Source organism: Chiloscyllium plagiosum, chromosome 31 (genome assembly GCF_004010195.1).
Source record: "Chiloscyllium plagiosum isolate BGI_BamShark_2017 chromosome 31, ASM401019v2, whole genome shotgun sequence".
Classification (NCBI taxonomy): domain Eukaryota; kingdom Metazoa; phylum Chordata; class Chondrichthyes; order Orectolobiformes; family Hemiscylliidae; genus Chiloscyllium; species Chiloscyllium plagiosum.
The window spans coordinates 20,168,428-20,178,920 of NC_057740.1; the positions used below are offsets into that span (position 1 = coordinate 20,168,428).

The 10,493-nt window shown below is 35.2% G+C and overlaps 1 long non-coding RNA gene across 1 annotated transcript; it reads right to left on the reverse strand.

The window, feature by feature from the left end:
* Nucleotides 1-1,188: 1,188 nt before the first annotated feature.
* Nucleotides 1,189-1,766, reverse strand: LOC122565222. Its single transcript, XR_006316115.1, has 3 exons — nucleotides 1,716-1,766; nucleotides 1,551-1,618; nucleotides 1,189-1,253 (listed from the first exon to the last, which is right to left on the reverse strand). It is a non-coding gene; the product is annotated as an uncharacterized LOC122565222 (long non-coding RNA).
* Nucleotides 1,767-10,493: the final 8,727 nt, after the last annotated feature.

Below are 10,493 nucleotides of genomic sequence, written 5' to 3' on the forward strand. Positions count from 1 at the left end.
CCTGACCTACTGTGCTTTTCCATCATCACTCTAATTAGATTAGATTTTAGATTAGATTAGATTATTTACAGTGTGGAAACAGGCCCTTCGGCCCAACAAGTCCACACCGACCCGCCGAAGCGTAACCCACCCAGACCCATTCTCCTACATTTACCCCTTCACCTAACACTACGGGCAATTTAGCATGGCCAATTTGCCTAACCTGCACAGTTTTTGTGTTTGTGGGAGGAAACCGGAGCACCCGGAGGAAACCCACGCAGACACAGGGAGAACGTGCTAACTCCACACAGTCAGTCGCCTGAGGCGGGAATTGAACCCGGGTCTCTGGCGCTGTGAGGCAACAGTGCTAACCACTGTGCCACCGTGCCGCCCACTAATCTTGACTCCAGACATTTAACTGTTGTAGATGTGTAATTATTAATCTGTAATGTATCCTGCTATGTCCTGTCTGAAATATGATACCATGGTTTTGAGAAGAGATTGCTGTAACTATGACAGCAAAGTCCCTAAAAATTGTGGACTGAGTGAAACATGTAAATACCTTCTTTATTCAAGTGTGCAGACATTAAAAGATAGTGCTAAACTCAAAGACAAACTGAATCAGCATTTAACACATTTTACATAATAGTGTCTTTTGTTTTCTTTGTTTCAAGGGGCCAAAGAAATGGAATGAGTTGTCTGAGCCTCTTCTGACAGAGTTCACAGAATTTCTAAATTCAATTCCAGAATTACGATTCATACTGGGAATCAATAGATGGGAATCCAACGTAATAAACTTTTATGCTTCTCATGTATTGTTGCTTTATTAACACAATACAGACATTCTTGGCTTAATCCTACAATTTGCATGAATGCAATTTTTGTGTAGATAATATTCTTTGTCAGCAAAAACATTCCATGGTCACCATAGACTCTGTCGATCTGGCCAAAATATGTTGGATGATTTGAATTGTGACTTTTCCCATGTTCCCTTCCATTGCAAGTATTTCATCAGATAATGCATTAGAACACTGTCTACTTATTCCTCAATATATAGCATGTGAGATAAACAAAGAGTAGGCCAAATATTGACTGGTTAACTACCATTTACATAGAGGCTGTCTTTATCCAATATGTATAGCCCCAATGTCGAAGCTTCTTTTGACTTATTTTCAAACACATGATACACATGCACTCTATCGATGTCCTGAATGGTAGAATCGTTTTTGAAGGAACACATTGCCGTCACTGTGCTTCTGTCACCATCGACCATGCTGCAAAACATGGAAAGCAGATTAGAATCAAAGTTAGGAACTTTGATCCGAGGTAGTCACCGCGTCACCAAGATAAACATGATGACTTCAATGGAGGACACTTTTTACAGGCAAATCATTTGTCAGCAAAGCAAACCTCTTTGCAATGAACATTTCATTACACATCTATTCCATGTAATTACAGTGACCTCTTCCCGCTGGATAACTGTTAATTTATCATTCACTGTAATTTTCTGAGAGCAAGACTCAAGTGCAAGATCATTGTAAATATTATGTATAAATTGAAATATTTTATACCTGAATGACTGTAATCTGCAGCTGGCAAATGTCGCATTTATGCTGCTGTGTTTGAACAGGTCATTGAGCTACAGAGAAAAAAAAACAAGCATTCTTTAGGTAAAGAAACTAAAGAAATGTGGAATGAAAATTTTCCTTTCAAATAGATGTTACAAAGTGTCTCACCTCAATTGCAATCATGCTTGTCTGATTGGAAGAGTTTGATTCAATGTCTTGGAATGATGGACTACTTATAATAAATGTCAGATTGTAGTCAATACTACTTACTTCCTCTGTTGTTGTTACAAGTGGAGTTGCAGCTGTGGAAACGGAGGCAACAGTTTATTTCATACAAAGAAATAAGCTGAGAATGTATTGAAAGATTTACCCAGAGCAACGGGAGATCCCATGGAAATTGATTTCAAGAGTTAATTATGATTCAGTCTAAATCTGCTGCATTAATGGCTGGAAGGCTGTCAAGCATTCACCCTTAATTTGTGTAAGCTTACCAGCTACCTCATCAGTGCTGACAATTACAGCACGCTAAGCTCAACCAATCATAGTTTACCTATTCATCTAAACAGTAATCAGTATTAAACTCAAGATAATCTGATGATAGTCTTGATGAATCATTCATTAAATGAGAGCATATACTTCACCAGAAAACCTAAAAATATGCACAAGCTGAAAATATTTTAGAAAAAGATGAAATGTGTGCCTACTCACTGGTTATAAGACGCACCTCATGGTAATCTAGATACAAAAGAGGATTGAGTGGTCACACAAAGTTATGACAATGTGTCTCACTAATTAAACATACAATAATTAAACTATCACAATAATCGTAACTAATCTAATCAATGTCAACAATTCTAAGAATAGCTTCAAGATGAATGTAAGAACTGACAGATGTAAATTTCATCCAGTGAGGAATGTTTAGGCATTGTTATGCAGACTTTTATTTGAGCAGTGTTAGGAGCACTTTGGCAATTTTGCCATCACTTTCATAGCAGTCAAAAAAGCTGGCTTGTTGTTGATGTGTAATTAATGATCTGTAATAGTTCCTATTTCCTGTCTGTAATGTGCAACAAACCATATCATGGCTTTAGGAACATATCACTGCAAATATTATAGCAAATTTAACAATATGTTATTGGTCTGTGTCTATTATGCAAAAAAAAATCTTCATTTATTCTGCATGTGTAGCCAGCTTCAAACTGAATGAGAAGTTAATATATTTTTGGTAATGGTCTCTTTTGGCTTCTTTCTTTCAAAGGTATGAGAAATGGAATAAGTTACCTGAGCCTCTTTTGAAAGAGTTCAAAAAGTTCCCATCTCAGTTACAGAGTAATGATTCCTTCTGGCATGCAACAGATGGTAATAAGAATTTATGTTTCTGTCATATTGTCATATTATTAACACAGTACAGAGGCTTGTATGACGAATATACAATCTCCATGAATGCAATTTCAGGCTTAGGTAGGTATTGGGTAAATGATATTTTGTGACAACAAAAAAAATTGAACTGTCTACCACAGAATTTGTCCTTCCAATCAACAAATGGTGGAGCATTTGAATTTGACTTTGTACATGTTCCCTGCCATTGCAAGTGGTGCTTGGTATCATGCATTAGAATACTGCCCAGCTATTCATGAAAACCTATTGTGTGTGACAAACAAATAATTAAGCTGAATATTGACTGGATAACTACCATTTACAAAGAGGCTGTCATTGTCCAATGTGTATGGCCCGAACTTCGAAACATCTTTGGTCTTATTTTCAAACACATGATACACAAGCTCTCTGTCAACGTTCTGAACAGTAGAATCATTTTTGAAGGAACATATTGCTGTCACTGTGCTGCTGTCACCATTGATTATGCTGCAACAAAATCAAAAGATTAACTTGAAAGGCAGGTACTTTGATCTGTTGTAGTCACCACATCACCAATAAAGGCATGATAACTTCAGTTGTGAATACTTTTAAAAGAAGACTTATTTGTCCACAAAGCAGAGCTCTGTGTGATGTGTATTTCTCTGCCCATCCATTTTTTGTAATAACAATGGCCTTTACCTTCAGGGTATCTGTTAATTTTGCATTAAGTGCAATGCTCTGTGAGCAAGACTCAACTTCAAGATCATTGTAAATATTACACGTAAATGACAATATTTTTTACCTGAATGACTGAAATCTGCAGCTGGCGAATGTAGGATTTATGGTGCTGTTTTTGAACAGATCATTGAGCTACAGGGAAAGAAAATAAAACATACTTTTGATTGAGAAACAAAAGAAATTTGGAATGAAAATTTCCCCTTCAAATCAATTTGTCAAATTATCTCACCTCATTTGCAATCATACTTGTCTGATTGGAAGAGTTTGATTCAATATCTTGGAATGATGGGTCACGTATAATAAAAGTTATGTTATAGTCAATAAGATTTGATTCCTCTATTGGAGTTACAAGTGGAATTACAGCTGTGGAAAAAGAGGAAAACAGTTTATCCCACACACAGAAACAAACTGAGAATGCAATGAAAGAACACCATTCCATTGCTGAAAAGCTGGCATCAATCTGAGATGCCTTGGAAATTGATTTCAATAATCAATTACTTTCAAACTGCATCTGTTGCATTAATAACAAGGAAGTTGGCAAGCATTTTTTCCTTGTTTTATGCAAACTATGCAGCTACAGCTCAGATGGCTGACAATTGCAACACACTCATTTCAACCAATAGTGTCATTTAGTTGTACAGCACGGAAACAGACCCTTTGGTCCAACCAATCCATGCTGAATGTAATCCACAACTAAACTACTCTAACCAGCCTGATCCTGGCCGACATCCCTCCAAATATTTCCGATCCATGTACTTATCCAAATGTCTTTTAAATATTGTAATTGTACCCATATCCACCACTTCGTCAGGAAATTTATTCCACATGCGAACCACTCTCCGTGTAAAACAATTATCCCTTTTCTTTCTTAAATCTCACTCCTCTCACCTTTAAAATGCATTCCTAGTCTTGAAATACCCCATCCTCGAGAAAAGACAGCCACCAATAACCCTATCTATACCGGCCTTGATTTTATAAATTTCTATAAGGTCACCTCTCAACCACCTATACTCCAGGGTAAATAGTCCCAGCTTATCCAATCTTTCTTTACAATTGAAAAGTCATATAATTTAAGGTCAAGACATCCAGTGATGCTACTAATGAATCATTCATTAAATTGGAAAATAATCTTTTCCAAAAGTAAATTACTGAAAACATTGCAAAGAATTAATACTTACTGGTTGAAAGATGTTCCTCATAGTAACCTAGAATCAGAAAATGATTGAGTTATCACACAAGATTTTCAAAATTGATGTCATGAATTAAATGGTAATAGTTGAAAGAGAATGTTATAAAAAACCAAAATGGACAATGTCAAAAAGGACAGTTTGTGCATAATGTGTTGCCTGTTTGTACTATCCAGTGAGGATGGTTTGATATTTTTCTGGAAAATTTATTTCCCCAATTTTGGGAGAGATTTGATTTGCCAACCCCGATCATGTTGACAGCAATCAAAACAGCTTAGCATGATGTTGATATGTAATTATTGATCTGTGATATTTCCTGCTGTCCCCTTTTTGAAAAATGCAGTAATACATGTAGTGCCTTTCAGAAGATCTTTCTGCAATTGCAGAAATTTCAAAATGAAATCGTAGTCTGAGTTGATCATGAAAAACTCTTCAGTTATTTTCTCAATGCTGACATCAAAAGACAGCCACAGCCTTGAACAAGAGCTGTCTGAGAATTTATTACAATAGAGTACCATCTTTCTTTCAAGGGTACAATCAAATAATAAGTGCATCCCACCTTTGAAAGAGCCATCACATTTCCAAACTCAATTATAGAGTTCTGTAAGTTTCTGCCTTGCAACTGATGCTACAATCCGCAATAAAAACCACTTCCGCTGCTGTCATAATGTTATATTGTTAACACAATTCAGATAGTGTTGGTTCTATTACACAGAGAGCTATCTCAGAAATGTCAGCAAAAAAATTGCATTGTCTGCCATAGACTTGTCAATATGCAACTAATTAATGAGGCTATTATTTGGGATATTGAATATGTTTCCTTTGATTCTGAGTTGCTTGGTTATCTGTACTATACCCATATCTACCTATTTCACAAAACAAAACACATGTATCATACAAAGAGTAAAACTGAATATTGACTGGATAACTACCATTTACGTAGAGGCTGTCATTGTCCAATGTATATGGCCCCAATTTAGAAACATCTTCGGTCTTATTTTCAAACACATGATACACAAGGATTCTGTCAACGTCCTGAACAGTAGAATCATTATTGAAGGAACATACTGCTGTCACTGTGCTGCTGTCACCATTTACCATGCTGCAAAACATCAAAAGGTGTTTAATATTAAAGGCAAAAGCTTTGATCCAGTATAACTAGCATAATCACCAAGACAAGAAAGATGACACCTTGGTGGATAATGTTGAGTGGCGAACCATTACCAGCCTGTGCAAGGAAATTTCTCTACACATCCATTCTTTGTAAAAAAATATGATTTCATCAATCAACATATTTCTCCATTTTGCAATCACTGCACTATTCTGAGGCAAGAGTCAAGTGCAAGATCATTACAACTATTTTGTATGAGATGTTAAGATTTCTTACCTGAATGAATAAACTCTGCAACTTGCGAATGTAGCATTTATGCTGCTGTTTTTGAACACATCATTGAGCTGCAAGAAAATAAAACAAAATATACTTTAGGTAAAGAAACAAAAGAAATTTGGAACTACAATTTCCCCTTCAAATAGATTTGTTGAATTATCTTACCTCATTAGCAATCATGCTTATCTGATTGGAAGAGTTTGATTCAATGTTTTGGGATGATGGACTACTTATAATAAATGTCACATTGTAGTCAGTAAGTTTTGGTTCTTCTGTTGGAGTCTGTGTTGGAGTTACATTAGGAATTCCAGCTGTGTAGAAAAATAATTTATTCCACACAAGGGTAAAACCTGCGAATTTATTGAAAGAATAATATTCCGCTGCTGAAATATTAGCCAGATTAACCAGCAGCAATGGGAGATCTTAATGACATTATTTGCAACAATGTTATTCAATCTATCTTCTGCTACATTAATGGCAATAAACATGTCAAACATACTTCTCATGTTTCATGTGTGATTAATATGTGATTATTGCAACATACAATAGTAGTCTGCTTTCTCATTTAAAAGTTAATGAGTATAAAGCGCAAGATGATCTGATGAAGTTGCTCATGAAATATTCAAATATCAGCACATCACATTTCTCATAAGCTTCAAATATAATAAAATAAACAAAAATATTTCCCCTGACAAATTGGAAAGAATCAATACTCACTGGTTACTTCAGGCGACTCATGGTAATCTAGAATTCAAAAACAAAATGTGGTCATGCAAGGTTATCATAAATGATCTCAAGAATTAAAGATTCAAAATTGTAAGGAACATATGACTAGCAATCTTATCAATACTAAGTCTCCAAGAACATCGTTATGATTGACTTGCTAAGTATCAGTCACATCCAGCGAGGATTTTTAGACATTTATGTGGAATCTTTTATTTATCCAATGTTGGGAGCACTTTTAAATGCAAATCCACTGTTACATGTGAAGCAGTCAAATAAGCCCACCTTTTGATTAACATATTGTCTATTATTGCTGTGTGATGCCTTCTGCTATCTCTTTTCAGAAGGTTGCAATTGTCTATATAAATCTTTGAGAAGTTATTGCAATGAATAGTGTAGAAATTTCAAAATCATATTGAGAACTGAGTCCATTAGGCTAAACTCTTCACTTACTTTGTAGGTCAAGAAGTCAATAGATAGTTTCACCCTTGGACAATAACTGATTTAGCATTTAATGTACCTGTCATGGATGCCGTTTTACTGTTTGTTTTCAGGAGAAAGTCAAATCGATTGATTGCTCAGCCCTGTTTTCACAGAGTTCAAAAATGTATAAACTTGATTTTTCAGTTCTGAATGTTTCTCACATGCAACAGATTGTTCAGTCAACTAAAATGTCTGTCTGTTGGTGTCATAATATCACATTATTAATATAATTCATAGATTATTGGCTCAACTATGTAATCTGTACAGATGTAATTTGTTACTCAGAAAATTATTGAGATAATGTACAATTTTCCCTTGAAGGTCCTTTAAAGCAAAAGAATTACACTGTCCATCATTGACTACGGATTGACGTACTAATAGTTGAGTATATCAATGATACCGTTTCACTTCTCTGTAAACTGTGTCAACCTACTGCCCAAAATAAAGCATTAATTTTAGAACTAAACTAAATAATAACTGGAAAGGTACCATTTACATAGAGGCTGTCATTGTCCAATGTGTATGGGCCCAAGTTAGAAACATCTTTCGTCTTGTTTTCAAACACATGATACACAAGTGCTCTGTCGACATCCTGAATGGTAGAATCATTTTTGAAGGAACATATTACTGTCACTCTGCTCCTGTCACCATTTATCATGCTGTAAAACATCAAAAGAAGCCTAATATTAAAAGTGGATACTTTGATATGATATATTTATTCTGTTCACTAAGAAGGACGATTACAGCAATGGACAAATTGAAGAGGTGCATAATTTCTCAACAAGCAATATTCTATGGAATGAACAATTAGATTAGATTAGATTAGATTCCCTACAGTATGGAAACAGGCCCTTCGGCCCAACAAGTCCACACCGACCCTCTGAAAATTAACCCACCCAGACTCAATCCAGTACCCTATATTTACCCCTGACTAATGCATCTTTAGCATGGCCAATTCACCTAAACTATGTATCTTTGGATTGTGGGAGGAAACTGAAGCACCCGGAGGAAACCCACGCAGACACGGGGAGATTGTGCAAACTCCACACACATCTTTGGAATAATTACTCCTGTTCATTTTGGATATTTGCAAATTTTGCATTAAATGCAATATTCTGAAAGCATGACACAAGTTGAATAATGCTGTAGATATTTAGGGGGAATGGTAATTGTCCTTACCTGAAAGATTGAACTCTGCAGCTTGAGAATGTTGCATTTATGCTGCTGTTCTTAAACATGTCATTGAGCTACAGGGAAGTAACAAGCATTGGTTTTAGATGGAGAAAAAAAAGGCACAAAGCAAACTAATATTTCCCCAAAAGCTGGATTTGTATATTATCTCACCTCATTTGCAACCATGCTTGTCTGATTAGAAGAATTTGATTCAATATCTTGGAATGCTGGTTCACTTATAATAAAAGTCAGATTGTAGTCAGTAAGATTTGGTTTCTCAGTTGGAGCCTGTGCTGAAGTTTCAATTGACATTGCAGCTGTGGAGAAAGAGAAATTATGTTTATTCCGTGGCACATCAAAAAATGAAGAAAGCATTGAAAGAAAAATATCCTATGGCATAGACATCCAATGTAAATTAATTGCAATAATTAATTATCATTCAATCTACTTTTGCTGGACTAATGTAAATAAATAGGTCATGTATTCTTAATATGACACATTGAAAGGAACCAGCTGTAGCTTAGATTGTTCACAATTTCAACACTGTCCTTTTAAGAATTAGAAGTTGATTTTCTTATGTATTTATTCATTGATATTAGGAGTGAGATAATCTGCTGAAGCTGTTAGTGAACCATTCAATAAATCACAGCAAAACCTTTATCAAATTCTCATCAGACCAGAATAAACTTGCACAAGCAGAACTATTTTCCTGGCAAATTGAATAGTGTCAATACTCACTGGTTACGTGAGGTGATTCATGATAATCTAGAAATGAAAAAAGATTGACTTGTCACACAAGGTTATCACAATACATCTCTGTAATTAAATATGCAATGATTGAAGTAATATGAATAGCAACTAATCTGTTGAATGTCAAATCCCTTCGCTTTATGTTTGGTGTGAGAGTTATCAAGATGTCAATAATATCCATTGAGGATTTTGTGAAATATTTATACCAGTTTTTGTTTATCAATGGTGAGCAAACATATAATTGCTAATAAACTATTATAAACAAATAGTCAAATTAACCAACTATTTGATTATCTTGTGTTTGGATTGGAATCATTGATATATAATGATTTCTGTGTGAACTTCCCTTTAATGTGCATTTGTTGTACAATGACTTTGAGAAGCAAATGCTGCACAAGTTTTTGAAATTTCAAAACCAAATGGAGACTGATGTCATTATGCAAAAATCTTTAGTTAATTTGGTGGTTGGGAGGTCAATAAATAGCTTTTGGCTGACCAAATGTGGACTAAGAATTTAATATATGGATCACCAACATGTCTTTTTAATGCCACTCATGCTCTGTGTGGAAAGACAAATAGACTAATTGATAAATTCCTCTTCTGAATGAGTTTTTCAAACTCCAAATGTTGGTTAAGCATTTTGGAATGTTTCCACCCTGCAGCAGACAATTTAATCTATTAAAATACATTCTGATTTCTTTCAATATGTTGCTGTGTTAAGTATTTGATGGGTTGTTGAATCAACTGCATCGTCTGTGTCAACGTAATTTGTTTCACAAAGAATAATCCTGGTAAAACACATATTTTTCACAATGTTCTACATCAGCACAAAAATTACATTGTCTATTTTATACTCAACTTCTCTGACAATCTGAGATGGGCCTATGAATTGCACCATTGCAAAATGTCCGATCATTACAAGTATTGTTTTGTGTTCTGCATTAGAACGGCATCCAACTGCAGCCCAAAACTTAGTACATGTATCATAAACTGGATAAATACCATTTACATAGAGGCTGTCATTGTCCAGCCTGTATGAACCCAAGTTAGAAATGTCTTTGGTTTTGTTTTCAAGCACATGATATACACGGACTCGGTCAAACTTCTGAATGGTCGAATCATTTTTGAAGTAACATATTGCTGTCACTC